Genomic DNA, 26646 nt, shown 5'->3' with positions numbered 1-26646 from the left:
AAAAATAGAAATAGCATATGACCCAACTATCCCAATACTGGGTATTTATCCAAAGAACTTGAAATCAACAATTCAAAGAGACTTATGCACCCCTATGTTCATTGCGGCATTATTCACAATAGCCAAGATGTGAAAGCTACCCAAGCACCCATCAACTAATGATTGGGTAAAGAAAATGTAGTGTGTATATATATATATGATGGAATACTACTCAGCCGTAAAAAAAGACAAAATCGTCCCATTCACAACCACATGGATGGACCTTGAGGGTATTATGTTAAGTGAAATAAGCCAGACAGAGAAAGACAAACACTGTATGATTTTACTCATATGTGGAAGATAAACAAACTTATGGACAAAGAGAACAGATTAGTGGTTACCAGGAGGAAGGGGAGCCAGGAGTGGGCACAAGGGGTGAAGATCTCTGACAAATAGTAATGTACAACTGAAATTTCACAATGTTATAAACTATTATGACCACAATTAAAAAAAAAAAAGAATTGCTGTTATAAAGAGTGGTCCAGTGGCACAGTGGTTAAGTTTGCACTCTCTGCTTTGAAGGCTGGGGGTTCATGGGTTCAGATCCTGGGCACGGACTCACACACTGCTCATCAAGCTGTGCTGTGGCAGCATCCCGTATACAAAGTAGAGGAAGATTGGCACAGATGTTAGCTCAGGGACCATCTTTCTCACCAAAAAAAAGAAAAAAGAAAAAACAAGACAAAACAAAAAGAGTTGGCATTATAAAGAAATTAAATGTTTAGACATTCTGGAAAAGGAGTGTGGGCATTTTAAAAGAAAACCATGTGTCTAGAAAGTAATGAGGACACTGAATGAGGTGAAAATGAGAGAAAGGGCTGGGGTAACCAGTGGAAATACATTCAAAGCAAAGAAAGGCAAGAGGAGAATGAGGGGATCCCAGTAACAGGCCAGCTAAGCTGATGGCTGAGTCCAGTTGTCTCTATTTAGCACTAGACCTGTACCCTCAACTGCTCATAGACACATCTCTGCTGAAAGTCTGACCAGCACCTCAAACTCAACTGGGCTATTAAGGATTATTTACGCTTGACCTTCTTTGCCTATGTTTTCTATCTTTGTGAACGATACCAACATCCTCTTGCGTAAGGCACAGAGTTGGATGTGACTACCGATTTCTCCATCTCCCTCATCTTCTACATCCCAATAATTGCCAGGTCCCACTAATCCCAACATGTAAACAATTTTATAACTCTACCCACCTCTTCCAGTCTTCACTGAAACTGTGTAGGTCAGGTCACCACCATTTTACGTGGATTAGTCTTGCTCCTTTTAATCCGTCCTCCACTTTATGGCAGTCTTGGAATTCTCTAAACACGTATCTAATTAGAGTTAGGTCTAATTTCCTGGCTTAACACTCTTCAATAATTCCAAATCGGTCTTTGGATAAAGTCCAAACTCCTTAAAAAGGCTAGCGTCTGCCTCATCGTCTCTTCCCAGCCCCATCTCTGCTTCCTCTGTCTTGCACAATCTTTGCTTCAGCCCTGCTGAGTACTCTTGGTTCTCTCTGCCCCATTCTGAGTCTTTGCTGAGTATGTTCTCTTCTGTCTCGCTCTTTACCTTTCTCCTGCTCCACACTTTCTTATTCTTTAAAACTCACATTGGACATCCCTTCTCTTGGCTCCCCAAGATTAAATTAATTGTTCCTCATATTGAGTCATATTGTTCTGCCTCTCTTTATTCTCTTCCTTATTAATATTAACATTTTTCTGGTTTATTCATCTTTTTCTCTTCTTCACTGGACAGCAAGCTACTTGAAAGCGGGAACTGTGTCTTATTCATGATTATGTTCATGGTGTTTGATATTCTTAAGTCTTCAATAAATATTATTTCATTAAATGAATGAATAATTTCAGAGAAACTCAGGATGAAGCTGAGTGTCTAGACCAAGGGAAAGAAACAATGTGGGTAGAGCCTTAAGAACATTGACTTAGTGTTTGCACATCAATGAAAACTGTTCAGAAGTGAGGCAAGTGGAGTTGGACTTGTACCCAAAGCGAAAAGTGAACGCTTATCCGGGGACTGAAGGAACCTGAAATAGATTATGTCTGGTGTATTAGTAGGGTTCTGGAAGAAAACTGAATTCTATTCAGGTAGTTTACCTTAAGAGATTTTAACAAAAGAACAACTTGCAGCAGGGTGGTCAGGGTTAAGAGAATCAACAAAGGATGTTATTGCACCCAGAGACTAGCAACAATGGGAAGCTCCTACCACCTCTAGGGCTGGAGGAACAAAAGGAGGAAATTGCATTGACAAAGCAAATGAGAACACGGAGTAGGGGTTGCTAAGCTGGAGCTGCGGTGTTGAGGCAGGATGGGACAGGGAAGAAATGCCCTGGTCTCTCTCTTCCAGCTGGTGCCCCTTTTAGACAAACCCACTGGAAAGCCAGAGGACAAGGAAGCCTGGGTAATACAGCTCCTTCAAAAATGTTCATTTCTTAGGGCTCAGTAGGACAGCAAAGGGTGGAGAATGGATCTGGACACACAAGTGAAGATCAACCAATGCACATGGTTGTGAAAGGGAGAAAACTAGTAAGAAAAGTGAATGTTTCTGAGCATTGAATTTAGAAGAAAATTTTTAATTATTGGAGGACCAGTGAAAATTGGAGATGACTTGGGAGAGACCTGGAATGCTTTAAACACGCACCAGGAGAACTGGATAATGTCCAACTGGGCACCTGTGATTTACTCCTGGGGAGAGTGTATCTGGAGATCTGTTCCCTCACAGTGTTTGCAAAGATCAGGCGCCATTGAGCAGCTGGGTTGCTGACCTGGAGCAGGGGTGGTGCTGCCAGAGAGGGAGTTTGGAGGTGGGGATGTGGGAGGAGGTGAGGGTTCAGGGGCTTGGAGGAGAAAGCTTCTACTTTGTGCATTGCTGTGTGAGGCCCTAAAAACAAGCTTATCTGAGAGGCACCGAGCACCCATCCCAACAGTCTGGCATTTGTCATCGTCATTGTCATTGTTATATTCATGAGTGCGTGTGTGTGCATGTGTGTGTGTGTGCATCTGTGTGTGTCTTTGGGAGCATCTGGGCGTGTGTACTGGAAAGGAGCTGCTCTGTTCTTTTTTTGTATGTGACCTGGCAGAATTTCTCTTGGAAATGCAGTTCCTCAGAGGGTATTTTGCCAACAATCCACGGGTTTGTTCCCTACTCCCAGGACATAATGAGAAGAAATGGTCCTAAATGACAGCAGGAAGAATTTAAACTTAAGGGATGGCTTTTAATAACTTGAGGTATCAGATTCCCTCTTGACCACAGAGAGACATCGTTTTTCTCTTTAATTCTGAATTACATCACATATCCAAACAGCAGGAATTCCACATTTTAAGTTCCCTTGAAATTACATTAAAAATATATATATACCAATTTTCTTCAAAATTATGACTGATATAACTGAATATCCAGGTTGTCTGTATTCTGGTTATTGATGCTTGTTAGTCCAGTTCCCTCCTGTCTCTCTTTGCCTGCAGGGAGCAGGCAGCAAAGGCAAAAGTCACGCACTGTGGGAGGGAGTTCAGATTCGACCACTGTCTCCTCTACGTGATCTGGCCCATAGCCGCCTCTCTGACTTCTTTCTCCCTTTGTCACCCTTGCTCACTGAGCTCCAGTTACACTGGCCTCCTCCCTGTTCCCCAAGACTCTTGTTGTAGTCTCTCCACTGGCTCTTCCTTCTGCTGGAAGGCTCTTCTTCCAGGGGTGTGTGTGCATGGCTGGACCCTGTCACCTCTCAATGGGGCCTTCTCTGACCACACTATCTAAAAGGCAGTCCCTGTCTCTCCCCATAACTTTCATGGACCTGGTCACTCCATGTCAGTCTATTAATCTTCAAATTGTCTCTTTGTCTGTTTCCCCAGTGAGAGTGCAAGTTTGACAACAGCAAGAACTTTGTCCATCCTTGTTGTTGGATTTCCAACACCTAGGCCAGGGCCTGGACAAGAGTAGGTGCTCAATAAAGATCTATGGAATCAACGAGTACGTGTGCAAGCAATATACTAATAAATACAGCCCTTCCTGATTTTCATTGTTTTAGGTAAAGAGATGTCTTTCCCACTTCTTTGTCATTATTAGCATCTACCTGTGCTGATACAAAGAAGGGCATGTAGGACATTAACACCTGCTCTTCCCCTTGTATATATGCCTGCCCTAGGGAGCACCCAGCTGTTCTGCCTCTCCAGCATGAACACTGCATGTCCTGTCTCAGTCAGCGGCTATGTTGCTAAGTCTTTCTAATTCTAAGACTCAGTGATTTAAGCTCACTCACCCACAGATACAAGCCATTTTTTCCAATAGTATGCTGTTGGTAATAATGATATTTTGGTTCCACATCTGCACTCTCTTTGATCCTATTTCTCATTTGATTGACAACTCAAGTACAGAAAAGAGAAGATTCTGTGTCAATACCAATCTGAATCAAGAGTTAACATAAGGCCTAGGCTGATCCAGAGGGCTATCTTGGAGAATGACCTGGACTTCTTCTCATAGCTCTGTATCCTTGGAAACGACCCACTTAAGGTAAATGTGGAATGCTGTGTCTCTTGCAATTCCTCAGACAGCACCTGGACTGGGGGAGTGGAGAGTGAGCATGCAAACCTTGGGCCTATGTGACCAGAACACTAAAAAAAGAAGTAGTGGGAAGCATAGGCTGCAGCTTCTCTGGGTCAAGGTGGCCCACACACACCTTAGCTTTCATCTATGTGGGTGAGGGGGGAAAAAACACTGTGTACTTGCATCGGTGCTTGGCCTCTCAACAAGCTGAGGAGTGTATTCCCGTACTGTTGTATAAAGTCAAGTAAAAATAGCACTAGATTGACGGTCTGTTGCATCTTGTGAGTTTGATTGTCAATTTGAACCCATACAACTCCTGTATCAGAACAGTAGGAAGCCCATCAAATATCCCAACAGGAACCAGTGTTAGGAGAGACACAGAGATAGGAAGTCTCAGAAAAGATACTCTTCTGGAGAAAATGAGCCAGTTTTAAGACTTGGTAGCTATAGATCCCTGCCTTAGTTTCTTCACCTTGAAAATGGAGACAATTGAAATATTTTGGCTTTGTCATAGTACTATTCACAGGTTCAGATGAGATAATACTGAAGATTATTCCATCTATGGCATCATTTAATATTTGTAATAACTTTATGAATTAGCATATATCTACTAAATATATGATGTTATTCTTTGAAACACCAATCAAAGCTTTTCCCTCTTGCAGATGCCCTAAGAAGACCCATTTTAGTTCTCATATTTGCTTCCTGCCTCCTTGCATGTACAGGACTCTGTAGGAGGGTCATGTAAACATTGGGCTGGGAAAAGACAACTGATGCTGTCTCTTAAATTTCCTGGCACCTCCCTTTTTATTATCCTGCAGTAGTAAGACCCTCTCTTGTATTCCCCCATTGCATTCCAATTTTCCACATTCTGAGTTTTCACATTCTTGTTATTCAAACATGGTTTCTTGAATCTGAGAAAGCTTTTTGTGGAAGGAGGAAGCCTTAAACCTACTGTGTTCTCCTAGAGATCCTTCTACCCATCACAAGCTTAAGCTAAATGTAACCGTGGATTATGTTTAAATCATCACCTTTGGCAGCTTCTTAATACAGGAAACCCCATTCCTCTCTTTCCTCTTGATTTCCCCATGAATCTAATTGGATGTGTGTTGGTGCCATTGACAAATACAGAGATAACTCTTTTGAACATGGATAACGGAAAAGCCAGAATTAGTAGTTCTGTTCTCTTCTTGGGTTTCTAGGCAGGAAGTAAAACATGAGTTGGTACATGTTAGAGGAAAGCTCTCTAGATGCGTGGAGTATAGATCTTTGAGGGCGAGAGTGGGATTTATCCACCTTCATTTCCCATCCCAGGAAGAATTCAAGCATGAGAGGATCTCTGCATAAAGGTGAAAGATGGGGGCCTAAGGTCAGACAGACTTGGGCTTAAATCTTGACCCAGCCATTCTCTAGCTCTCTGATCTTTGGTAAATTCCAAGTTCCCTGAGTTTCACATCTATAAAATAGCAACAGTAGTAATTAGCTAAGAGGGTTATTGTGGGGGCTAGATGAAATAATGTGTATAATGCAGTGAATCACAATGCTAAAATATCCAATAAGCATTGGTTGTTACTGCTGATACTTTGTTATTATTATGATTACTCTTTATGTTGCATTACTTGGGTTAGACTCACCACTGGGCGTTCGCACCTCATCTTCCTTCCTCCTAAAATATCCTTTTCTGTGGTAAACTCTTATTCATCCTTCAAAATGTTTTTCCAATGTGTAGCTGCAAGGAATTGAGTCTTCAAAGCCTGCCATTAGAAGGGCTATTAAATATTTGTTGTTGTTTATTGAATAATAACCAACTGGAAGGAGATTGTGAAAATTCCCTGAAAGATCAACATGCGTTGTAGCCTGGATGTAAGGAGCCATCCAAATATTGGTTATTGCTGTTGTTAATAACAAGAGCACTCAATCAAGGAGAGCATCCTCTGATGGTGTTGTGGGGAAGCTCAGCAAGTGGTATGACCTGGGACACTGTGGAGAAGTTTCCCATATTGAGCAGCTGATGGAGATCGCTTGTCTCTACAACATCCTCCAACTCTGAAATTTCCAAGTTTCCTTGTTAGTGTGTGTGTGACTGATAAGCATGTATGCAATAAAACAAACATTGGCCTCATAATCCAAAACCCCAGAATCAATCCCAGATTTCCCCCTCACCAGCAACATTAGCTTAGCAAAGTCACTTATTCTGGAGTGGTTTTACTCCTATAAAATGGGGGTGATAACCATACCTGTTTCATGTGGTTTACACATGAGGAGTATTTGGAACAATGTTTATGAAGGCATTTTATAAAATTCTATGAAATGAGTAGCTACTGTTAATTACTCCTGGGAGAGTTGATGTTAATAGTGGAGAATAAAGGGTGCTAACTTGAAAAACAAAAATCAACCCACCAAAAGACCACTATACTCTTGCCTAAATTTTAAGACTGGTGCAGAGGAAAACATATTCTTGGAGAGTGAAGTACTCCATTATTTGGGAAATCAGCTTAATGGATCTTTTGCTTTCCATGAGCAGGCCCAAGGATAGTCTGGCTGGCAATGGAAGGTGTTAAAATCCCTCTGAATAATCAACTACAGTCATGTGTTGCTAACAATGGGGATATGTTCTGAGAAATGGATCCTTAGGCGATTTCATTGTTGTGCAAATATCATAAAGCGTACTGAAGGGGGACAAAATTTGCCACCCAAAATGCATCTCTTTAACATGAGGATTATTTTAGGCTGATTATCTTTAAGAAAGAAAAGATTCAGTAAGTTTTTCTTGTTACCTCCTCCTTAACTGACTAAAGGAATTCAGATAAAAAAACCTGTCTCAGGAAGTGAGTTATCACCTCAGCTTAACGTGAACTAGGTTCTCGACAGGGAGGAACCTAGAAAAACTTGTTTCTTGGGCTCCCCTCTGTGTTCTTCTGTTTCTGTGTGGCCAGATACTTGTTTTTCAACATTCGCTCATTTTCACCTACCTGTGAATTGCCTTCCTTCCTTTTGAGGTCCCTGACTCTCCCCACCCCCAACATCTTTTGTCTTTAGCTGAGGATGGTATTTAAGGTGAGAGCTTTGGCCATTTTCACAAGTACTAGATTTTCCTGGTTTTTCCCATGTATACATGTTATTGAACTTTTGCTTTTCTCCTATTAATCTGTCTCATGTCAATTTAATTCTTAGACTAGGCAGAAGAACCTGGAAGGGTAGAGGAAAATTTCATCCTCCCCTATAGTACTTGCACAAACCTAGTTGGCATAGCCTACTACACACCTAGGCTATATGGTACTAATCTCATGGGACCACCATTGTATATGCAGTTGATTGTTGACTGAAATGTCGTTATGTGGTGTGTGACTGTATAGGAATTTTCATTTGTCCCCCCTCCCAAAGCAGAGGCAGGAAGACAGAGAGGAGACTTGATAGATAGAGAGGCCAATAGATAAATGGTGCAGTGAGAAAGGATCCAGCAGCAAGTCATGGGTTAGGCCCTGGGAGGGAGATGGCCCAACCTAAGAGAGAGAACCCCTTGTCTGAGTTGGGCACTCTAAGCTCAGTGATATTTGTAGCCCATCTTAGGATTTCTAGGTCTGTGCTGTCATTCACTTCTTTTATCCTCATGCTATCAGTAAAGACAATTACACATAGTAGACAATTGCTACTTGAGTTAGTAATACTTTATTGAAGAAAGCAGGTGGGGTGGGCTATGTCCACGCAGGGAGGGGGCAGCAGCCAGAAGGAGAAGGTGCCCAAAATACCAGCAATGATCAAGAAGTAGCCTGACCTAGAATGTGGGCAACAGGCAGGAGGTGATAACCACCATGTCCCTTTACCCCCAAAGAATTTTCAGAAGTCTTTTTGAGGGATTTACAGCCAGTAAGGGACGGGGCTTGAATAATTTTACTTCAATCTTAAAGGACAGTCTGACCAGAGGACCAGGGTACTTGAGGTTGCTGAGGTTGTAATTTTTTCCCTCTGGATGCTGCCCCAGGCTGGCAGGGACAAAGCTTGTCCTGTTCACTGTTGTATCTCCTGTGCCTAGCACAATGCCTGGTGTTTAGTAGATGTTGAATAAATGTTTGCATTGCCTTTTTAAATAAACTTTTAATTCTGGAATACTTTTAGATTTACAGAAAAGTAGCAAAGATGATCCAGAGAGTTTTTAGATATCTTCTCTCACTTTTCCTTATTGTTAACATCTTATGTTACTTTGGTATATTTGTCAAAACTAAGGAATTAGCATTGGTACATTATTATAAACAAAACCCAGATTTTATTTGGATTTTACCAGCTTTTCCAACCATGTCTTTTTTTCTTTTCTGGGCTCTCATCCAGGATAAGACGTCACATTTAGTCATCATGTCCCTTTAGTCTCCTCTGTGACAATTTCTCAGTCTTTTCTTGTATTCTATAACTGTCAGTTTTGAAGAATAATGGTTAAACATTTTGTAGAATGCCCCTCCATTTGGGTTTGTCTGTTGCTTTTCTCACAATGAGACTGGGTCTCTGGGTTTCTGTGCTGGTGCATTGCCCACTGGTTTAAGATTCTTCCCTGAAGAAGTTGCAAGTGGGGATGGTGTCTACAGCTGTTGAAGTGACCTGGTGGGCAAAGTTCAGGTGAGGTGCAAGCCTGAAGTGCTTGCTTATTCCATGCTGACCCCCCATGTTCAGCGATGCTCCTAAGCCCAGCCATTTCACTGCCAGGGTAAGAGGCTACTGACAGGTTAGCACAAAGCCACCTGCGCTCCTGGACAGACCAGCCCACACGTGAACCTCAGTTATGGCGTCTGGCCCACAGCAGGACCTTGATTAATGGTGGTTGTTACCATGATGCATCCAGAGGGCTGTCTTCTTTTATGAAGGATGACTTTATGATGACCGCCTTGAAAGAACATGGAATCACGCAGCCAGCTTGCAGTGATTGCCATAGCTAAGAGCTCTTCCTCTGTGAATATTTCCGAGGAGAAACGGAGATTTTAGGGATCAATGGAGAGAGAGGGGAGAAATAAGTTGGAGTCACTTATATCTTCTTTGAAACTCTTTGAAGCTTGTTGTTCCAAAAGGCTTCCTCTATTCCTCTCTCTTGCTGTCTCCTCTGACTGACAGTATGTTCAGGAGTATTTCATTTTTAGCTTCTTAGTTATTCACCCCTTGAGGAGTTGACTTCCTGCTTGCTCAGTTTGCTTTCTCAACCAATTGGAATCATTCTGGTCTCTGGAGAGAGGCCTGGGATAGAGGAGAGGGAATGTGAAGTTTGGAGTTAGGGATTTGCATGCTACATCACCCATTGTGGTGTCAACTTGGGTAAGTCCATTATTCCCTTTGAGCCTCTGGTCTTCATCTGTAAAGTGGGTTGAATAAAACTGACCCTATAGGAGTGTTGTGAGGACCAAAGGAGAAGGAAAATGTATGTGAAGAGTGATGACGTCCTATTGAAACACTTGTTGCTACTTCCAGAATTTCCTTTCTCTCTTTAAGGCAGAATAGTTTAAGTTATATGGAAAAGGAACAAATATAACCAAATGGTTCAGGTCTCCTGCCTGGATACTGAGAACCAGACTTTGTGGATAGAAGAGGGAGGAGGAGACAGGGAGGGGAATGGGCATCACATTCACACATTTCCTCCTCTTGGCCTGCTGTGGTGTGGGCTTCTGTCCAGGGATTCTTGGTCTTGTTGAACTTCAGTTAGCGGCCCAGTTCCAGGATTTCTCCAGGCCTCTGAGACCTCTGAGTTTCAGGACTCCAGCTGAGGAAAACACATACCAGATGGAATCATGTTTGGTGAACACTGATCCTGAGATGCTCCAATCTCAGGGTGATGGGAATAGAGATTATTAGAGCTTGATTTTGTTGCACACCCTTCCTTCCTGTTCTGTGAGTTGCAAGCTACAAGCAGTGGTGGTGTTTCAAATTCTAGGCGTCCAAGGAAAATACTTCCATGAAGACCCCTACCTTATCTTCTCAAATGAACGACGTTCTCCTCTCTTAAACCTCCTGATTACCTAGGTGTCTCCCAAGGATTTATTAACTGTATTGCAGGCCAGGTTTCTAGATGACAACAGGGTCTTTCAGACTGATTGTGGCAGAGTAAGGAGAGAAGTAAAGGCAGAAAAAATTACAATTTTAAGGAAACTATAAGCTTTTTCATCTTGGATGCATTTTGGAAAATGATATCCTAAATGGCTTCTTGAAATCTTCTCCTTGCCACCCATACTCCCACTGCCACTGGGGTTATGGTCCTTGTCTCTTTTGTGCATGCTCTTCTTGACTTCCAATAGCACTTAATTTTACATACATTTTTTCACTTAATCAACGCAACACCAAGGTGGTAGTATGATTGGCTCACTGGCTGAAACTTTCTGCTCCACATTACAGTGTCTAGTGCACTAAAGAGACTTGTTTCCTCCTCAAGGCAGAATCTTTCATGAAAGCAGGGGTCGTATTTTGCTCGTCTTCCTATTTCCACAATACTTTGCTCAATGCATGACACATAATGTGTTCCCTAGATTTTGGTTGAATAAATAAGTGGCTTCAATAATATTCTTCTACATTTTTGTTAATGGTAATATTTTGCTCTAAAAACAGTGGATGTTTTCAGAGAGCAAATGTATCCCATGAAACTGTGCCAAACATTCAAGAATCACAGATGAAAGCAACTTGTTTTGCTCAAGTGGTTGTATTCCTTGGCCTTTTCTGGGTTCATCAGCCCTTTGGAATTCTGCAGTCCTTTTGGACATAAGAAAAGAGAAATCAAAGTCAGACATCAAAATTACTAAGCAAGCAAAAACAGAAAGAAGCATGGAAAGACTGAGAGGCGGAGAGTGGCCCTGACTTAACCTGTCAACACAGGTAAAGGTAGGAAGTAGGGGAGCCGTTGTCCATGACTAGAGTGTAAGTAAAGGCATATGCCTCGAGAAAACGTAGTCCTGCTAGGGGACATGGGGCTCTAGGACTTCTTGATTCCTTCTCAAGGAAGCCTTAAAGCTCAAGTAAGTGGAAGGTTGTGTAATTTTTGTGGATCTTGGTCTTGATAATTCTGGGCTTGATGGTTTGGAAACAGATCCCATCTAGGAGCTGAGCCAACTATATTGACTCATATCTCCATTTGCTTTGTGCAATTCTAAGTTTTTGATCCTTGGAGCTGTAAGAACTACTTTGTGTCCTGGACCTATAAGCCAGCCAGTTTAGTGTTCCATCTCTGATGGGAGAGGTGTGGGAAGGCATAGTTCTCTTCCTTGATATTACTGGCATAGGTTACAGATATACTCCCATGTTCCATCTTTTCTTGATAACCTATGTTGAACATGAATAGGTTTCACCTCTTCCTGAAGTGACTTGATATTTTCATTTGAACCATTTTTTCAGAGTTAACAAGGCTCATGATTTTTACAGGATTTTATACAATCCCCACCCCCACCCCCACTGCTTGATTTGTCCAAAATAAAATAACTGTGGTTCAGAGGAAACAACCAAAGACTTGGATTCAAAAGACGAACTTTAATCTCAGGGTTGCCACTTACTAAGTGTGTGTTTCTCTAAGCAAATCTCTTTTGGGATACATACGTGCATATGGATACGCTGAAGTAAAATGGCTTAGGGGGTTTGCAAGTAGTTGGTCTGATCAGTACGAATATTTGAGTCAGATGGCCTGGTTTACATAAGTCCTTCCATCAGGTACCAGCCATGTAATTTTGAGACATTTGCATGGTAACAGAGAGTTTAAGCTTCCTCGTTGTATAAAGCAGATAATAGCAGTACCTAATTCAAAAATGATGTAATGATTAAAAGGGCAAGAGGATGCATGAAAATGCTTAGCACAGTAGCCAGCATGTAGTAAAAACCTAAAAAATGTTGGGTGTTATTGCTATCGTTATTATTTATATCCATGTATGCTACCTGTGCAACCTTGGGTGAACCACTTAAAATCTTAGCTTCAGTTTTGTTATTTGTAAAACAGAACAAATGAAAACCCAATTTCTCTGAGTTATTGCTTTGTATATCAGAAATCACTATACAATTCACTATAGAAATTTCTTCCTTAGGGATTCAAGGTGAATATTCTCTAGTACTGGTATTTGTGATTTGCTGAACCAATATGTAGGTCTTTTGTCCACATCTGTGATCTGTGCTATATTCCTCTCCAGCCTGTGAGTTTCTTTTTCTTTTTTTGGATTCTCCATCTTCATATGGCAACTTGCCAACTCTTTTGGTCAGTAATCTACTTTTTTTCTGGATGTTCTCCTTCTATGCTGTGTCATTTTTATTGGAGCAGTGAGCAGAGCTATCCTGGAATATACACAGATGTCAAAAGTAGAATAAAGAGAGCAGAGAATTAAAGGTGTGTTGGTGGTGTTCAGTTTCATTTTTGTAACTACGTCCTGTCCAATCTAGGAACTAGATAAAAGACAGTTATAATTAGACAAGCTCCCCAAATAGTATCCCAACATGAAGAAAGTTTCCTCAGGGCTGAGCCAATGGGCTTACACTGGCCAAGCATTCTTTACTGATGGACCACTACCCAGTTTATGGGCTGGTTGTTATTTACAAGGCTGATATGTATTTAACTGTGGTTGTAAGATAAAGAGGGAAGGATGTTTCTTTTATAAGATATAAAATCCTTTTGTCTGTGGGCTCCACTCCATCACTACCTAAATTAATTGACAGATAGAAGGAAATAACACATGAAAAAACACCCACTCCTCTGAATTGGCCCATGTTGCTAGAGAGTCATTGATCCCTGGAACTGTTGACAAATCACAACCAGAAAAAATTATTCCTGACAATGAAAACTGGAATAAGATTGTTCATTTCCTGGCACATGGGAGAAACTCTCTTGATTGCTTTCCAAGAAGCCTACCCTCCAAACTGTTTGGGGGAAAACATGGCTATTAAAATAATTTTAATAACGTTTGGTGAAATTTTGACCTAACCAAAAGGTTTTTGGGGCTCCATGCTGAAACCCTTTGCTTTTAAGAACATAGGTTTAGATATGTTTATCCCCCAAATGACAACATATCATTCACATCAATTCATATCATGAGTAACTCAAATTTACTAAATTTGAAAGTTTAACTGCTTGATCAGTGACGGACATCTTAGGTTGGGGTATTTAAAGTAGTCACAATAAAAGAGCAAATGTCGACTCCTTTGTGTCTGTTGCTGGAAAAGTCCATAGACTATAGATCTCTCAACTCAATCCTTCTGTGGTTTTGGAGTGAAGTCATTAGTTATAGACACTATTGCATATGCTGCATTTAATGTCTGGTTGGCTAGTGTAGTCTGTCTGCAATACAGGGAGATCTAATATAGTTCTCAAATCTACTGATATATTAGAATCACCAGAGAAGTTAAAACAAAACAAACAAAACTGATGTCTGATTCTCAACCAACTAAATCAGAATCTATGGAATATGGCTTGGATTGTAGTAACTTAAAACACCCCAGGTAATTCTGAGGCAGACCGTGGGCTTTATTTTATATCATGGCGTTCCTGGTATGTCTGCTGAGTAACCCCTCATTGGTCACTTAGCCTTCCTAAATTCCATTTTCTTTGGATGAAGCTTTGTGGGGTGGTTACTGGACACGTATTCTCATCTTAGTTGTTAAAACTGCATTGAGAGTTCTATACAATCAAGTGAGATTTATCACTCTTCATTCCCAAGTACCCAGCCTCAGTGCTGGTCCTAAGCATTTCTCACCTGGACAACTGTCACCATTTGAATGCAAGATGTGTGAGAGGATTTTTCTGTTTTGTTCTTTGATGTATCTCCAGTTCTTAGAACAGTGCCTGGCACATAGTACAAACTCAATGTGTATTAACTGAGTGAATTAATGGTTATTGCAAGATCTCTGATACATTAGTCAGGTTTTACTGTAAATAATCTCAAAATCTCAGTGATTTTACATGACAGCCATTTATTTTCATGCTCACAGATCTGCAGGACGACTGTGGTTCGGCAGATTTAGGCTGACTTTGGCTGGTCTGGACTGGATTCGAGGCTCTGGTCAAGTCCAGGTATACCTCATGTCTTTTCATTCTGAGACTCTACTCGTGATGGATCACAAGAATGCCAGCGGGTATGTGATTTCTCTGAAGTCCTTGGCTTGGAACTGCCATACTGTCACTTCCGCCCACGTTCCACTGACTAAAGCAGGTCATGTGGCCAAGCCCTACATCAGTGGGGTGGAAAAATATCTTCCCCCTCTAGTGAGAAGACCAAGGCAAATAACACTCATGTTTAATTTCAATATATGGAGAGAGTAAGAATTGGGAGCACTGATCCAATGTGTCCCACCTACTAACTATTCTCCATTTCTGCAATCTCATCAGCTTGCTTAGAGTCAAGAAGGACAACTCATCCAATTTCCTGCCCAAATCCACTCATTCCCTCACCCGCTCCTACACACACACTCACCCAAACACACTCTTACAACCTTTAGTTAAATTAAAACTCATTAGCAAAGAATATAAGAAACTTCAGGATATGACCCCTGTCTAAGTTTACACCTTCACGATTCACCAGATTTCTACATAAAATGTGGACATCTTCTCTTGTTTTCTTGTTCAATTCCTAGATCTATTCATGAGCTCAGTTAATGACTTTCTCTGGCAGAGTTAATCACTACTTGCGTTCCTGAAGTACATTATATTCTATAATAATACCTAACGTTTATTAAACATTTATTATACGTGAACTAATTTAGTCCTCACAAGAGCCTGATTATACAATGCAGGAACTGAAGCACAGGGAAGTTCAGTAATTTAGCCAAGTTCCACAGCTATGAAGTAGCATTGTCAGACTGTTAGTGCAAGCTCTTCATGCTTCTTTTACCCAGGATGCTAAAAGCCTTTGCTCTGTTGTTTGTGTCTGTTCCTGTGTCTATGTGTCCTACTTTACTGTGAGTTCTTTGAAACCCAAGATCATATAGAACCTTTCTCTATAGTCCTAATGCCTAATACAGTGCTCAAATCATAGAAGGCACAATCCACATTCATTGATTAAAAGAATGTTAATGAAGCAAACACGTAGGATGAATTTTAAAATAACTCGCATGGAAGACTTAAATCTTGTCACGGAAGACCGTAAAGCTTACAAGAGATATTGTTTATCCAAGAAAGGGGTCCCAAAGATAGAAAAATAAGTTGGAAAGATAGGTAAGAGGGCATCAAGTATTCCCTTTTTCCTGCTCCCTCATCTAGATACGAGGCAGAATGTGTTTCTTCTCTTTGGATTAATCAAGAAGATGTATGTAAAACATTCAGCACTGTGCTTCGAACAGAGCAGGCAGCCTATAAGCACAGTTCCCACCATTGTTTTCTCCCAACACTTGGATTGTCAACATGGAGGTGGTTGGGAAGAATAAATGGGACATAAGAAGCTCTGCTCTAGCAATACGGCACATTTGGATTCTTGAGTTAAGTTCAGCAAATTCCCTTTCATTACTCAAATATTAATGAAAAAGGGACTCTTCTTATGTTTGCTTGCAATGAGATATTCTACTTACTCTCCAAGCAAGTCTTATTCCAGAAAAATATTAATCTGTATAAAAATATTAGGTAACAATTTTCACTTAGAAGTAGAAAATCTCAGGTTGGAAGAAATCTTAAAAGTTGCTTATCCACTCCTCGTCCATCTTCAGCTTCTGTCCACTTGACAACATCGACGATGACTGTAGCTACAATTAGTTGAGCACTTTACATTCCATATCTCCTAAATGCTCTGTTGAAGCTATGAGGTAATGCTCACTGTATCTCCCTTTTATTGGTGAGAAAACTGAGGCTTAATGAGTTTAGTACCTTGCCCAAGATTACACAGCTAGAAGATGTTAGAGACCAGACTCAAACTCCGTCCTGATTACCTCTATCACAGAAGTTCTAAACCAGGAGGAACATCCCTCCCCGCCTCCCAGGAGACATTTTTCAATGTCTGGAGATAGTTTTGGTTGTCACAAATTGGGGGAGGGAGGAGCGTTGGTGCACAGGACAGCTCCCACAATAAAATGGCCAAAACATCAATAGTCCCAAGATTGAAAAAGCCTGTTCTAAAATTTATACCCTTGAGCAGTATGTTAAACCATCTTCTATGCGTAGGTTTTCAGTTTGAGCTTGAGTATCTTCATGGATGGGGAACTCATTTCTTTTTTAGACAGCTTTGACAATTAGAGGTCCTTTTTATTTTGAGCTAAAATCTGTGTCTCTGGAGTTTCCATCTACTGTCATCATGAAAAGCAAGAGAAGTCTTCAAAGTGATGTCCTCCCTCAGTGTCACTATTCACTATGAAAAACTCTTTCAATATAGCACCTAATACCCATATTGAAATGATTAGTTACTTCTCTGCTTCCTAATAGAACTTAAGTTCTTGAGGGCAGGGAATGTGTCTAATACATATCTCCATCCCCAGGATTTAGCTCAGTGTTTGGCACATAGTAGGCACAAAATAAATGTTTGATAAAGATGCTGGCAAATAACAATCAGGGCAGGCTTGGGTGGCCATCCTTCTGGATAATCATTCCTCCTGCCCTCAACCTTGGTACTTTGCCACCTCCTGGTTGCCGTTTCTTGATCCATTTTGGGAGAGAATGTCTGGAGAGCCTCGAGTGCCTGGTCAGGGGCCCTTAATTTCCTCACAAAAAGTTTCTTAATAGCCAGTTTGGCATGTTCAATGCACAGGGACCTGGCTTATACAACATTGATTTATAAACCATATTTGAGAACCAGCAGTCTAGACCAAACACCTTTACAATTACTTTTGCTTGCGACGAGAAGAACTAGCAGTGGATTTTTAATGGGGCAACAGACCGTGCTCTTTAGTTTTTATTCACATAAATCTCTAAGATAAAAGTCAACTTCCTCACCGAAAAGCTGTTTTGCTGATAAATTCCTCCTATGGATATATGCCTTGAGGTGTAGAATGAACCGTATTTGTTTATAATCTCAAGTCCAAATCAACCAGCTTTGACAGGGAGAAAACTTCGATTCACTGACATGCTGACACTATATGGAAGGAGGAGCTTCCTTTGGATTTTTCTTTCTCAGCTGTTGGTGTAAGGATGCCTGTTTTAAGGGCATTATTGAGAAGAACAGACAGGGGAGGAAACTCAAGACGGTGGGTAAAAGAAACCAGGGATCCTCAGAGACAGAGCTGAGGGAGGGAGCGAATGAGGGGCAAAGGGATTTTGGGTGCTGTAGCTATCAGGAAACTGGGGTTATGGTCTCAGTTCTATTATTAACTGGCTATGTAATCCCAGAATAGTCATTAAAAACTCAAATTAATTAATTAATTAAAAATCTCCGATTAATTTCTTCAGCCACCTAAAGCTTTCCAGAGATGTGATCTCATGGGCAAGTAGGATCTGACTGGGAAAAGAATGGGTAAAGGAAAAGAAGAAAGGAAGACTGGACATAGAAAATGGCATATATGATGGTGAGGATGCAGGAGAGAGCATATTTATTTTTGGATACAACAAATATATTTTTGAGAGAACTAAGAATGGTTATTTTTACTCAGCATATACTCTGTTCTATTGCTACATAGCAAATGACCACAAACTTAGTAGCTTTAAACAAGGCCCATTTATTATCTCACAGCTCTGTAGGTCAGGGTATGAGAGTGGCTCAAGGGAATTCTCTGTTCAGGATCTCACAAGTCTGGGGTCAAGTTGTTGGATGCGCTGAGTTCTCGTCCGGAGGCTTAACTAGGGAACAATCTGTTTCCAAGTTCATTCTGCTGATGGCCGAATTCCTTTCCTTGCATCGGTGGGACCAAGGTCCTTATTTTCTTGCTGGCTGCTGACTGGCACCTCTCTCAGCTCCTAGAGGCACCCTCAGGTCCTAACCGTGTAGCCTGTTCCACAACATGGCATTTTGCTTTTTCAACGCCAGCAGAAATTTCTTTTTCTCACTCCCAATTGGAATCTCTCCCTTCAGGAAGGGCCCCATGCCTCATTTAATGACTCACCTGATTAGGTCAGATTCACCCAGGTTAATCTCTGTTTTGATGAACTCAAGGTCAGTTTTTAGTAACCTAATCACAGAAGTGAAATCCCCTCATATTCATACATCCTGCCCATACTCAGTGGAGGTGATTATACAGGACACGTACACCAGTGGACAAGAATCTTGGAGACCACCTTAGAAATCTACCAACTGCAGATGCTTTATGTAAATTAACCAATTCAATCCTTATAACAACTCTCTGAGGTAGATAGCACTATTCTCATTTTTTAGGTGAAGATGTAAAGGCTTAAGTTCACACATCTAGTAAGCTAAAGAGCCAGCTGCAAACTCAGATGTGTTTTACTCCATACTTGTCCTCTCTTTACTATACTGCACTGTCTCAAAAAGCTTTGTGAATGTCAAGGTGATGTCCAGTTAATTTAGTGTTTAAATAGCATTAGTCTAAGAAAAGGGGCTGACAGCAATAACAATAACTTGGCTTTATTTAGCACCTTATATTTTCTGAAGTGCAGTCAGGTGCATCATCTCATTTGACCTTCACAACAAGAATTTAGCCTCAAAGAGATTATCTGATTTGTCCAAGATATGCAGTAAATTTCAGCTGAAGAATACATTCCTTCTGATCCCAATCAGTTTGCATTTCTTTCACAACATCAAGCCAAGAAAAGACTGTAAAGACTATGCAGTGTCTTCAGTGGGGTGGGGGCAAAGTGGGTGAAGCTCTGAGTGTGAGACTTAAATCTGGAAGGAATTGTCACAGAGGAGGCAATATGGATCCAAGGGGCATTCTATGGTTGATAGTCGGCAGTTACGTTGACTATCAAGATGTAGACAAAGCCCAGCATGATCGAGAGTAAATAAACAACAAGCTCTCACTATGACACAGTCCCAGATGAAACCCTGAGAAAGAAAACTGTCTGAAGTGCCCTGCAGACATGTCAATATCACAATCTATGGAAAGCTTGAGAAGACCAGTCATGCAATGGAAAAAAGATGGACATGAGTGCTAGATTAACTTCTCACTAGGATTCTCAGGTCTAAATATCAATCTATTTTTCTGTAAAATGGGAACTTCTTAATTAGATTGTTACAAGAAGTAAATGACATTTAAAGCAATAAATACATGCATGGTTCATAGAAAATGTTCAACTTGTCATTATTACTGTTCTTATTTATAAAACTTGTTAAAGGAGGTTAATGATTGCGGCTTTTGATTTTATGGAAAAATATTTTTCTTATTATTCACAAACATTCCAATTATAATTTTATGAATAAGCCCAGGTAGGACATGGCTTATGTTTAATCTTATATTAGCAAATGACTATGTATATCTAAAGATACTAAAGTAAGTAAGGGTATGATCAGTTTCTCTAAGAGTTTACGTTCCCTCTCCACTAAAGTGATTTTTTTCTCCCCCAAAAGCTTTAAAATTTTGAGAGGCAATTTGGCATTACCTTGTAAAGTTGGACTTTCCCATGCCCCATGATCCAATAATCTTACTCCTAGGTGTATATATGCCCAAGAGAAGTCAATGTCCGTGTGCACCAGGGATCACATACAAGAATTTTCATAGCTGAACTATCTATAATAGCAAAATCCTGGGAGCACTGTAAATGCCCAAGGCAAGAGATGGTCCAAGTTTTGTGGATGTGTACACAATGGATTATTATGCATCTCTGAAAGTGAATGATCTCTATGTTACACTAACATTTTATCCAAAGAAATAGAGTATAGTATGATGCTTGCTTTAGAAATGTCAAACATAAGTAAAACTAGACAATTTGCTTGTGAAAAACCAAAAAGAAAAAAAAAGGCAAGGGAATGATAAATGCAACGAATATACTCTCAGGAGGAGGCAGAGGAATGGGACCGAGGAAAACACATGGGAAGACCTAAGTCAGACGTAATGCTCTAGTCCTTAGATTGGGCAGTAAGTTCAAGTATTCATTGCATTATTTAAAATTCAAATAGAATGAAAGAGGATTATACCTGGACCAATGACGACAGTGTGTCTTGAAGCAAGGATCATAGTTAACATAATTCTGTGCTTGTAAGGCTCCAAAACAAAACAAAAACAAGAATAAACAAAAAAAGAGAATAGAGGCAGAAGTGGAAGCAACAGGTGTGGAAACTGGAAAAAGAAGCTGGACAGAGCTATCAGCAGGACATGGAAGGAAGGAAGAAATCCTTTTGGACAGCAAGATGGAAAAATATGCTAATTTACAAGATGACTATTTTCTGCTCCTGTGGTTACTGAGGCATGCAAAGTCACATTAAAAAATATTTTGAAGAATGGAGTAGTGGAGTAACCATGTGCAGAAGGCGTAGTAGTCGTTGACCACTTTTGTCTTGTTATAAAATCAAGTTTTTGAGATATCTTCACATGATTAGAATGACCCCATTGGAAGCGTAACAATTTGATGAGCTCTAACAACTGCGTACACCTGTGTAACCATTCCTACAGTCAAGATACAGAACGTTTCTATCACCCTTAAATTCCCCAATGCCCCATTTCAAGTTGTTGCCCCTCATCCTTGTCCCCAGGAGCCACTGATCTATTTTCTGTCACTGTGGATTTGTTTTGGCTTTTTTTAGACCTTCCTGTAAATGGAATCAGACAGTTTGTACTCTTCTGTTTGGCTTCTGTCTCCCGGCATGTTGATTTTGAGATGTGTCCGTGTTTTGGTGTGTATCAGTAGAATGTTTATTTTTATTACTGAGTAGCATTCAACTGTAATGCTAAACTATAATTTTAGGGTTACTTATTTCCCTTTTGATGAAGATTTGGGTTGTTTACAGCTTTTTTGGCTATTATAAATAAAACTGGCCGTGCTGAGCATTTTCATTATCTGCCTGCAAACTTGAATCTCTTTATGGAAATTTTTAAAATAGACACTTTTGTGATACCTTTAGTGTCATTTCCAATTTATTGTTTAAACCAGTGAAATCCTTTATACAGACAATTTAGTGAGGAAACCCAATTTTAAGAAGTTTGTTTTGGTGGCAGTGGTAAGAGATCCTAAGTCTGCAACTTGCCAAAATTTTACTCAGGATGTGTCCCAACGAGGTGTAACTTGAAATGCTATGGAATAGTGTGAAACTCAGTGCTGTAATGGCAAGACTACTAGACCAGAAGTTTGGATCTATGAGTCCAAGGGAGACTTCAGCACTAGTATAGAGGAGGGGCGTTGCGGTGGCCATGTGGAGGCCCCATTTATAGAGCAGCACACTACTTTAATGCTGTGTATTGATTTGCTGGGGCTGCTGTAACAGAAGCCCACAAATGGGTGGTGTAAGCAACAGACATTTATTTTCTCACAGGAGGCTGGAAGTCCAGGATCAAGGTGTTGGCAGAGTTGGTTTCTCCTGAGACCTCTCTCCTTGCCTATCAGATGGCTGCCTTCGCCCTGCATCCTCACATGGTTTTTCCTGTGTGTACACATCCCTAGTGTCTCTTTTTGTGTCCAAATTTCCTCTTCTTATAAGGATACCAGTCGTATGGGATTAGGGCCCACCCTAAGGGCCTCATTTTAACTTAATCATCTCTTTAAAGGCCCTATCTCCAAATATAGTCCCATCCTGGGGTACTGGGTAGAACTTCACTATATGAATTTTAGTGGTTCACAATTCAGCCCACAACAATATTTGTACTGAGGGTTTCGGCAAGAGGGGGACTAAAGGTGCAGCTAAAATCAGCCTCAGTTACTTCTTGATGCTCAGCTGTCTGAAATTTAAATTAAATTATTTCATTCATCAAATATTAATCGGGTGCCTACTGTATTCCAGGCACACAAGGAGCTTACACTCTAGAAGAGGAGACAGACTTATAAAGAAATAATTACAAGTAGAAAAATTAGGCAAATTCTAGGATAGTTGAAACTGTGTATGCCCTGTGACCCAGCTATTCCACTTCTGGGCACATGCCTCAGAACAATCTTTATGGACGTGTATGGGGAAACGTTCAAGGATGTTCAATGCAGCATTATCTGTAACAGAGAAAATTTGGAAACAATATAAAAGTTCATCAACAGAACGATGGAAACTGGTTTTGCTATACTTACACTCTGGATTACTCTACAGCAGTGAAAATGAGTAAACCGTATCCACTATGTATCAGCATGAAGAGATCTCTAAAACATAATGTTTTGTATATATATGTTACAAATGCACACATCACATAGAGAGACAGCACAATAAAATATAAAACATGAAAGGAAAGGTAACTCTGTGGTAGTGGGTGACTGGAGAAGGAAGGAGGGGGAAGAGTCCTATGACGGGATCAAACGGAACTTTTCATATATCACTAGCAACTTTAGGCTGAGGTGTTTGCTGCCTTAGCTGATTAATTTCCCACCCTATCGAAAACAGAAAGTGCTGCAAAGTCAGTGAAAACCCAGATACTGCTGAGATATCTGATAAGGACTGACTGTTCAGTTGGAGAATTTCAGAGTTGCAAAAACTCCACCAGTGAAATCCAAGTCTTAATCTCCAATTTTCACTGAAAGCTGCTGTTAATCAAGCAGGTCTCTTTTGGGTGGAGTCCTCACAAACGGGTTTCATCCTGAGGGTCGTTGATGATGTGTCGTAGTAGCTGCCTGGAGCACTGTGCTGAGAGGCTTCATATGGGAAAATTGAGAAAGTGTGCCATGATTGATTAGTAATGTCTGCTACAGGTGAAGAATGGGACAGTTAGGGTGACTATTATGAGTATCTGCAGGGCTAGATTGAGTGAAGGATGAATCCACAGATGTAGGAGTCCAGATAAGCCTTTAACCGCCTTCCCACCTTCTTCCTTTGTCTTTCCAAAGTTTGATAGTTATATTACTATGTTTACTTAAAAAAATTATTCATTACCTTTTCAATTTTAAATAATATGCTTACTGATGAGCAGATGAGGATACTGAGGCCAGAGAGACGAACAAGGTCATTTGCTGGAGGAGAGACGGACAGGAAGGGTGTCTGAGTCCCAAACCCTGCGCTTTCTGTGCTATCAAGCTGCCTCCTCGGCAGCCCTTGACTGGTCATGGATGTCATTCATTCATTTATTCTTCAGATGTTGAGTTGATGACCACTTTGTGCCGGGCACGGTGCTTCTCACCTCTTCCTTGATGCGGGAGTGGACAGTTAGAGGTGACTCTTTCTCTGCAGAGGAGGCATGGTGTGGAGACAGTGCCTGCTTTATGACCTTTGGAAAGTTACTTCTCTCCAGGTCTCTAGTCTTCTTCCTATAAAATGGGGGTAAAGGTAAAATTCAAACCTATCAAACTTGTCATAAAACGCTTCATGGATATTAGAGGTTAGCAACTCCCTTAGCGTTGGGGAACGATAAGTTTTCATGGAACTTCCTGGATCACGTGAAATTTCCTATTTAAAAGTGCTCTAGTTATAAATGTGGAACACTGACTTTAGATCACTTTGTGTGGGGAAGGGAAGGTTCCTCAAAAAGCCAATTTCTGCTCCACCTCATGGTCTTTATGGAAACTGCTGTCTGTTTCTGGAACACACTCACTTCCCACCCCCCCACCCCCACCTTTGCCCCAGAAGAACTGCTTCTCATCCTTCTGAGAGGTCTTCCCTGAGAGCCCCCCCCCCCCAACATGAGGTTTCCCTGTAGAGCATTCTTACTATATCTTATGACCTGTTGTTTTCCTTGGAGCATTTGTCACTATTTATATTTATTTGTGTGCTAATTTGTTTAATGTCTGCTTCCAACTAGTCTATGAACTCTGTACAAGTAGAAGCTGAGCTGTTTTGTTCATCATGGTGTTCCCAGCACCTGCACTATGCCTGGCACCTAGAGGGTATTCAGGAAGTGGCAGATAGGTGCATAAATGCAGAGTGGGAAGCTGGACTCTGGAATCAGGTGGCCTCTGACCTCCCACTGACCTTCGTAAGTTAATTTCTTAACCTCTTTAAGGCCCAGTTTCTTCATCTTTGAAAGTGGATGAAAATGCTTCCTTAAGGCAGTAAAAGGATCATGGGTTGCCAGGGGTTCAGGGGGGAGGGGAGAGGGAAGAATAGATGGAGCAGAGAGGATTTTTAGGGCAGCAAAACTATACTGTATGAGACCATAATGGTGGATGCATGTTATTATACATTATGTCAAAACCCACAGAATGTGCAACACAAAGAATGAACTCTGATGTCATCTATGGACTTCAGCTAAGAATAATGTATTAATATTGGCTCATCAATTTAAACAAATGTACCACACGAATGCAAGATGCTAATAATAGGGGAAATGAGGGGATCGGATGGGGACAAATGGAAACTCTCTGTGCTTTCTGCTCAATTTTTTCTGTAAGCTTAAAACTACTAAAAAGAGAGGTAAAGTCTATTAAAAAATACTTTCTTAGAGGACAGCTGTGAGGATCAAATCCTTAGCACAGAACATATAAATTACACTGTAAATAAGAGCTCCCTTCCTGTAAGAACAGTGTCTGCAGCTTTTAGGTAATATACAGTTACTCAGCTTTTGTGGCTAACCCCAGAGTGTCAAAATTCTCCTAACCCACATGTCTAACCAATCTGAGGGGCCTGTTAAGGTATCTCCTCTGGCAAACAAAAATGATCTGTTGATGTATTTGAGAATAAGCTGCGGAAAATCTGACATTCACTGAAGCTCCCAGCAGAAGCGTTTATTTTGCATTTGTTGTGAGGTAGCTCCCAGGGCTTCATGTGCCAAGGAACCGCTCAGAATCTGAGTGACAGCCTGGCTCTCCATCTGTGTGCAACGCAGACCACACGGGGCTTCAACTGATACAGCAGACGCTGAGCCAGCCAGCAACAGGAGACAGGCCAGAGCAGCCCTGGGACTGATTTCCGGGTGGTTCTGAAGCCCGATTTCCTCTGAGACGTTCTCTAATTGCCCTGCACGTCTTGCTTGGAAGTGGGCCGGGAGCATGGGTTTGCTTAGATTCTCCATGTATGCTACCCTAGGACAGCTCCTTCTTGTCCCATTTTTCCACAAGCCCACAGACCTCCCTCTGGGAGTGGTTTTATTAAAAAAAACTTTTAAGGCTACAGGGAGAATAGATTACTCGCAGGAAAGAAAAACCAGAAACTAAACAAAGAAATAATGAAGGGACTAGATTAAGCCTGCAGAGTCTGTTTGAATTCCCCTGTTGTCATGAGCTCTGATTTCTAATCTTCCTCAATCTGAATTTGGGGTAAAATCATAGACTCTTAGGACTAGAGAATCACCTTGTCCAATTCCTTCTATTTCCAGAGTGGGGTCTCAAAGCCCATGGAATCTGCACAGATTGCATGGGGTCCCCCAGAGCTGGAAGAGAGGCACGTTTCCTGACTTTTACCTTTGAACTACCTGTTTCGCGTCTCATCCTTCTCCAAAGAGAGCCTTTGTCTCTACTAATACACTACTTTTTCCCACAGACCTTAGGGAAGAGCAAGAAAAGATTATTTGCCAACAGACTATTAATCCCAGCTGTCTTTCTTTAGATTTATTTTTTTAATCCTCTCCTCTTTTTATTTCTGATTTATGGTAATGGTTGCATTTTGTTATAGGAAAGGGGCCTCCCTTTGGTATATTTTAAGTGCAGTTTCTGCTGGGGACTTTGGAGAATTGTGTGACTTCAAGGCGGGAAGTGAGGAGTGGGCTGGCGACGTGAATGGCCTCTTGCTTTCGTGATGAGAGATGGTCCTGGAGACAGACGTTGAACTGCAGGGTCAAAGGAATGCATCTTGCTTGTCAAGTGTGAGCCCAGGAGTCCGATCGAGGACTCCTCAGCTCAGCAAGGACTAAGTGCAGAAGGCAGGGGCTGAGAGGCTTTTAAGATGTTTGGGGAATAAAGTTACTACAATGGGGGTTGGGCCATTAAAACAGCATCCACCGGACGGGTTGGAAGTTTAGGTAGAGCTGCTGTAGCCACCCCTCGTCTGGTTTCCTGAGGTCTCTGACATGTTCTAATACGGACCTTCCTTTTTCAGAACCACAGATGTCACTTTCGCTTTTCTCAGTGACCTCCTCCTACAGGGTTAGGCTCAGCCTCACTCACGGATGTTCCCTTGGAGAGAGGAATCTGTCCTTCTCTGAGGATAGCTGACAGTGGCTCTGCACACTCTTGGTGTCTATGTCTCCTTGGTCTCCATGGGGGCC

The 26646-nt window shown here is 41.2% G+C and overlaps 1 long non-coding RNA gene across 1 annotated transcript in view; it reads left to right on the top strand.

Annotated features, from left to right (window-relative positions):
* The window catches only part of LOC139039925 (uncharacterized), a 34305-nt gene extending 13860 nt beyond the window's left edge, over positions 1-20445 (top strand). Inside the window, exon 4 of the long non-coding RNA XR_011493326.1 lies at positions 14506-20445. This is a non-coding gene — a long non-coding RNA (uncharacterized lncRNA). The remainder of the gene's footprint in view (positions 1-14505) is intronic.
* The last annotated feature ends 6201 nt before the right edge of the window (positions 20446-26646 follow it).

This window comes from Equus asinus, chromosome 12 (genome assembly GCF_041296235.1).
Source record: "Equus asinus isolate D_3611 breed Donkey chromosome 12, EquAss-T2T_v2, whole genome shotgun sequence".
NCBI classification, from domain to species: domain Eukaryota; kingdom Metazoa; phylum Chordata; class Mammalia; order Perissodactyla; family Equidae; genus Equus; species Equus asinus.
This window is presented reverse-complemented; position numbering and strand designations above follow the sequence as displayed.